This window comes from Atractosteus spatula (assembly GCF_055471065.1).
Source record: "Atractosteus spatula isolate fAtrSpa1 chromosome 10 unlocalized genomic scaffold, fAtrSpa1.hap1 SUPER_10_unloc_2, whole genome shotgun sequence".
NCBI lineage: Eukaryota > Metazoa > Chordata > Actinopteri > Semionotiformes > Lepisosteidae > Atractosteus > Atractosteus spatula.
Genome location: NW_028296622.1, coordinates 699895 through 705894, shown reverse-complemented (window position 1 = coordinate 705894; position 6000 = coordinate 699895). Strand labels below are relative to the sequence as shown.

At 40.8% G+C, this 6000-nt stretch overlaps 1 non-coding gene across 1 annotated transcript; it reads right to left on the bottom strand.

Annotated features, from left to right (window-relative positions):
* Window positions 1-4861: 4861 nt before the first annotated feature.
* Window positions 4862-4933, bottom strand: trnap-agg (transfer RNA proline (anticodon AGG)). Its single transcript has one exon. It is a non-coding gene; the product is annotated as a tRNA-Pro (tRNA).
* Between the last annotated feature and the right edge of the window lie 1067 nt (window positions 4934-6000).

Sequence of the window (6000 nt, the reverse complement as noted above, 5' to 3'; positions counted from 1 at the left end):
CGGGTATGTAGAGGTGCACTGGCAGCTGTGTGTTGTGACGCAGTGGTGGCCTGGCACGGTGAGGTGCGCTGGCAGCTGTGTGGTGTGACGCAGTGGTGGCCTGGTACAGTGAGGTGCACTGGCAGCTGTGTGGTGTGACGCAGTGGTGGCCTGGCACGGTGAGGTGCGCTGGCAGCTGTGTGGTGTGACGCAGTGGTGGCCTGGTACGGTGAGGTGCGCTGGCAGCTGTGTGGTGTGACGCTGTGGTGGCCTGGCACGGTTACATGCGCTTGTAAATTTTATTGTTAAAAAGATCCATGAAAATGTCACTACTAAAGTTAGCTGGTACTGTTGGTATTGTAAGTGGCAAGTAGAGCTCATATTTTAGATTTTGTGTAGTTGCTAGCGTTGAACTGTGTGTTGGATGCACATGAATATATTCATTATATGCCAGCGCACCTCACCATGCCAGGCCATCACTGCGTCACACCACACAGCTGCCAGCGCATGTAACCGTGCCAGGCCACCACTGCGTCACAACACACAGCTGCCAGTGCACTACATACCCGACCACCACTGCATCACACAGCTGCCAGGGCACCTCACCGTGTCAGGCCACCACTGCGTCACACATATTTCAGCGCCATATATTTCATGGATATTATGGAATATAATGGATGGATATCTTAGTTATCTTTCTAGTTCACAGGTTTGCATGCATAATTTAATTTTGAAAGCCACTGAGACATCAGGTACTACTGTTGTATTTATGAAAAAGAAACAAAACAAAAAACATACTAACAACTGTGCCATCCTACTCCTTAGTTAATACATTTTATTATTCATAAACACTTAACATTGTTAGCAAAATATTTTGAATTATATTTAACCCTATTTTTTCTTTAGTTTTGTATTTAACTTATTATATGATAGTCAGACTTAATGTATATTTGAACAATGAAAATATATTTTTACAAGATTTTACATTAAGCACTTAAAATTAATATGGTTAATAATAGTCAACTGTAACATGCTGTAACAAGATCGGTTAAACTGCGAAGAAAATGCTTTCAGAGAAAATGTTTCAGGTGTGAAGAACATAGATCTCCAATGCAATTTCAACCAAACCTGTTCCCACACACCCTGCCCCCACTACCATTAGAATATACACAAACATTTTAGCGTTTCATTCTGAGCAGAAGACCCTCACACCTGAAGAGTGCTGGCTGTGACAAATTAAACCGGTTTTACAGGTTTCAATCACAGACCATGTGACATGGGACTCAGTAAACTAACAGCGCCACTGGATTTGATAATACCTAACCAAAATCCGCAATATGGAAACAGAACCTGTGTGATTGTTGATAGATGATGTACTCGTAACATTTTTTCAAGACGAACTACAACATTTAAAAAATGACTTGTATGTACTTGATATCTCTAATCAATCCACGGGTCCCAGCACAAAACGAAAGTAAAACGCATACCGTTTCGCGCTTCTTATTAGTTGCTCAAAAGTAATTTGACCGTATGAAATGCATAATATAAACCTAGAAACATATACGTGAGCAGTACTTAAGCACTGTAGTATTGGTGTTAAGACATACCTCTCAAATACTGTAAATCAAGTTAAAAATATCTCAAGACCGATTCTGGTCGTAATGAAACCATGTTTCGTGTATGTTTTCTTTTTCATCTTGAAATAACTCATTTCTAAATACCTTTTTCACTGTTAACATCTTGCAGCAACTTTGCGACAAAATATATACTCTGACAGTTCATCCTGCTACCAACATTAAATAAAACAAATCTTAAGATTTCTATATTTATGTCTTTATTTAGTGGTTTCATTAGTGACAAAGGCTAAACTTTCTTGGAAAAATGTATTTTATGTGTTGCGGAAAAAACTGACTTGCTTTAACAAAATATGTTTACAAATCCTTTCACCTGGCATTTTCGTAGTTAGAAATTATGGAACGCTCTGTTAAAAGCAAGGGAGTTTTTATGTCCGTTGCAGTTCTTTTGCAACATGAATATAATTATATCGTTATTAATTTCTTGAGATACGCAATTCCATATTATATTCCCTTTTAATCAAATTCTAAAAGTATGCTTGTATCACGTTAGTTAAAGACTTCGAAGCTTACAATGTTTAGGGAGAAATTGAATACTGGTGTGTATTTTTTTCTTTAAAGTACCGAGACCAGCCATATACTGTATGTTTACGTTCAAAATTAATATCGTTTATGGCCTTCACACGCGTTACAGTATGCTCCTATTCTTTTTATGCTCAGCTACTAAGATTTCCCTTCAGTGGTAAAATTCAATATCTACTACGGGCACAGTAAAGATGTTTACAGTAAGTCTTTCTATGACAGACCAACGGACCACGAGTGCCCCTGTCGGTCAACCAATCACGCACCGCGGTACCCCGTGTCATCTTACCTGCGGTACATGTCTGTACCGCTCACTTTGAATGGCTGCATCTGTAATGAAGAAGCAGAGATTAGTTCCTCATCTGCATGTTGCAGAGCCTTACGCTACTCGTACCAGCAGCTGGGGTTTGATCCCTGCACGGGCGATTAGTTGAAAGACCATTTAGCCAGCTGGCTTTTTTTTATCTCACTAAATTGAGATCTTGGAACCAAAATAGTTAGAAATATGGAACACAACCATTGTTCCCCAAGAAGGAAAGCTGTTTTGTATTGACGTCACTCCTTTTTATTTAACCCAGATTGTGAAGACAACTCCGCCCTATCAAAGAAAAATGTTACTCAAAAGTTGGAAAGCACACTCTGAACCCATCTGTATATTTGATTCCCGCGATCCGTTCAAAGCTGCTCAGTGTTTCGCTAGCAAATCATTTCAGGGAAGAAACTCAGTTTAGTGAACTACTTTTGTATTTTCACTCATTGAATTAGATATTTGTACTCTCTTTGCATTCTCAGCAATAATATTTCAAAATTACAGTTCGGATTTCTTGGAAAACTTCACAAGCATTATTAGGTTAGGGCTTTAACATTGTATTATAATATCTTGGTATATTTACCTTCATTTTAATATAGATATAACCATAAATGTTGTTAAGCATATTGTACTTTTGTCTTACATCTGTAAACGAAGATGTAACTACAATAAAATTGGCAATTAACAGAAAATCACAATTTGTATAATATTATTCCTCGATATCGATGATCAGTTGAAGGATTTGAAGAAACTATCAAAGAAACAGCAGCAATAGCAGATGATTGGTTATGAACCCATCTTTCCACCTCAATAATCCATTTGTCCTCAAAAAAAGAAAAGACAGGAATGTTTTGAGTCTCATAATTATCCTCTTCTCGATCCAAAAGAAACATATACCTTTGATTGCTTCTGTTGTATTTTGGATTTTCTTACGAAGATCTCACGAAGTATTGCCAGGATCTATATTTAGCGTTAAGTAGCGATAACACTGCTGATATTGATTAAATATCTATGATGTATTGACAGCTTTATCTGAAGTGAGAAGTCCTCGAACGCCGCTTATGAAGCGTTGGGATTAATACCAAGAAATACTCTTTGTTTTCCCACCCAAAATACTGCTATTGCATTACACATTATATGAACATGACCAGTTTTGGTAGCTTCTGGGTGCGATTTTCCAAAACTGAAACTAATTACAAAATTATTTAAGATGAACCTTGTCCAAAAATTGTAAATCATGACTAATATTAATATCAACCGAAATTACTACAGAAAAAAAGATTTAACCGAAACATTCATAAGGCTATGCAAGCCTAAAAAGTAGAACAATTAATTTCATATAACTTTTTTTTTTTAAATGGGCTCACACACCTGAAGACACTAACGTTTCTCTCTGTTGGAGTATGTGAATAACAGTTCAACCCGAAATGTTTGTAATTGTGATTTTGTTAAAATGCAATAAATCATCTATCAGCAGTAAGAAATTATGAAGAAAGTAAGAAATTGTTTTATTTCAGAAACTGTAAGACGAGAAGAGAGTTTACAGTTCGTATCCTTCGCTTTGTCTTTTAACTTAAGCGTTCAGGATCCAAGCCCGTGTGCGGACTGTTGTGCTTCTTGAATCTCTAGTTATCATCAAAAGTCGTTGTTTAGTCCTTCAGTTTTTTCTCGAGTTGTATCATGGATATTTTATACGATCCATACTTTTCATGCTCTTTTGAATTTTCCTTCACTTATAGAAAAAGTTCAAGGTGTTCTTGTCGCTGTGCGCCACACCTCCTTCCCAACCTCAGTCTGCACTGAATGCGTCTCCGGCATTTTCTCGTCCAATTTGTCAGCTTAGCAAGTGAAAAGTATATCCGAGTGAAAACAGTGCTGATAATACTCTCACGAATTGTTAGAAGACGTGCTTTTGATCATCGATTGCTTAACAATCACATTCGTTCGACTTGAGCCATCAAGCGCGTAGTTTTCCTTCAAATCTTGAAAGCTCTCAGTGAGAACATCATAGTCTGCAGGACGCCTCGTAACTTGACTACTTCAACAGAAAGAATAGCAGACAGCTCCACAAATATGCGAGGCGCTGAGAGCGCAAGGCGAACCGCACACGTTTCGGTGGCTGAGAGAGGGCAGTTTTTGCTTCTGCATTTCCCAAGTAAGGACGCATGACAACAAGCGATCGCGGTGCTCATCTACGACATAGTGGTGATGAGTTTTCAGTACGTGTTCTTTTGAACGAGCAATGAGGTTGCCGCCTTGGACAGCTGACTGCATGCTCTCATTGTGCCACGTGATGAGAATTCACCAGGCTCGTTCAGTCATTAGTCACATTCCATCGTTTGCCATAAGCAGACGCTGTGAAGTGATGTGGATATCAGTTCCCAGTCTTGTGGAAGAGGAGGAAAAGAGCACCCAAGGGCTCGTCCGGGAGTTGAACCCAGGACCTCTCGCACCCTATGCGAGAATCATACCACTAGACCAACGAGCCGCAGCAGCACTTTCCATTTCAATCTGTCAGCGAGCTTGAGGATGGGGAAGAGGTGTCATTCACTCGTCCAGTCAGACCTTCATCAATAAGTCAAGAAAGCCGCAATTACTTGACTGCCTTGCAGACGAAGGGCAGTGAACTGCGCCCGGTAAGAGGGGAACAAGCGGCACTAGTTGACGCCGAGGAATGCGCCCCAGTGATGGGGGTTGGCTTGTATGGTACAGCGCTTGCTTTACACGTGCAAGGTAGCAGGATCAATTCCTGCATTCTCCAGGTGTGTGCTTAGAGCTTGATGTGCCGAAAGGTGTCCTTTAGCCTGTGGTCACGCCTTGCGTGGAGAGCATTTGTGCAGCTGTCAAGCGTTTCGCAGCCACGCCCCCTTTTCATCTTCTCTCTGGCTTAAACGTCTCCGCCACTCTCTCTTGACATTTCATGTCAGCATATCAGAAGTCCGAGTGACGTTTTTAATGGCTGAGTGAGGGCACGATGCTGAAGCAGACAGGCCACTTCAGCCAGAGAGACTTGTGCTAGGTGAGATCTGAAAGACGGACTCGCAACAGAAACAGACCAAAAATGTATAGGTGAGATCAAAAGGCAAATGCAACATTCAGCAGAGGGCATCTAAAGATTAGGGAACGGGCGACTGATATCCATGTGAGGCAAATTTCTGGTGTGTGTACTGCAGCTGGGCTCGTTGGCGTAATTGGTAGTGCGTCAGTCTTATCATCTGAAAGGCCTGAGTTTGATCCTCACACGGGGCAGAACACTTGCGGCAACTGTTCGCTCATAACCATGTCCGGAATGCATGACCTTTACAAGGGGGAGAAGCAACGCCGCATCCCTTTTCTAAAGAACATTCACATTCAGAAATAAGTCAAGAAATTTGCCATTACTTTTGCTCGCGCTGCTGTCAGCCTGCCCATGTTGCCAAAGAAAGATTCACTTGGCGTCAACATGACAGAACAGCGATCATTTCAAAACAATGTTCCACACTCCGTAAGCAAAAACTTCAGTGTTTGCAGTCACCCGATATGCCGATAGGCAAAGGAGCGCAAAACACGAAGCAT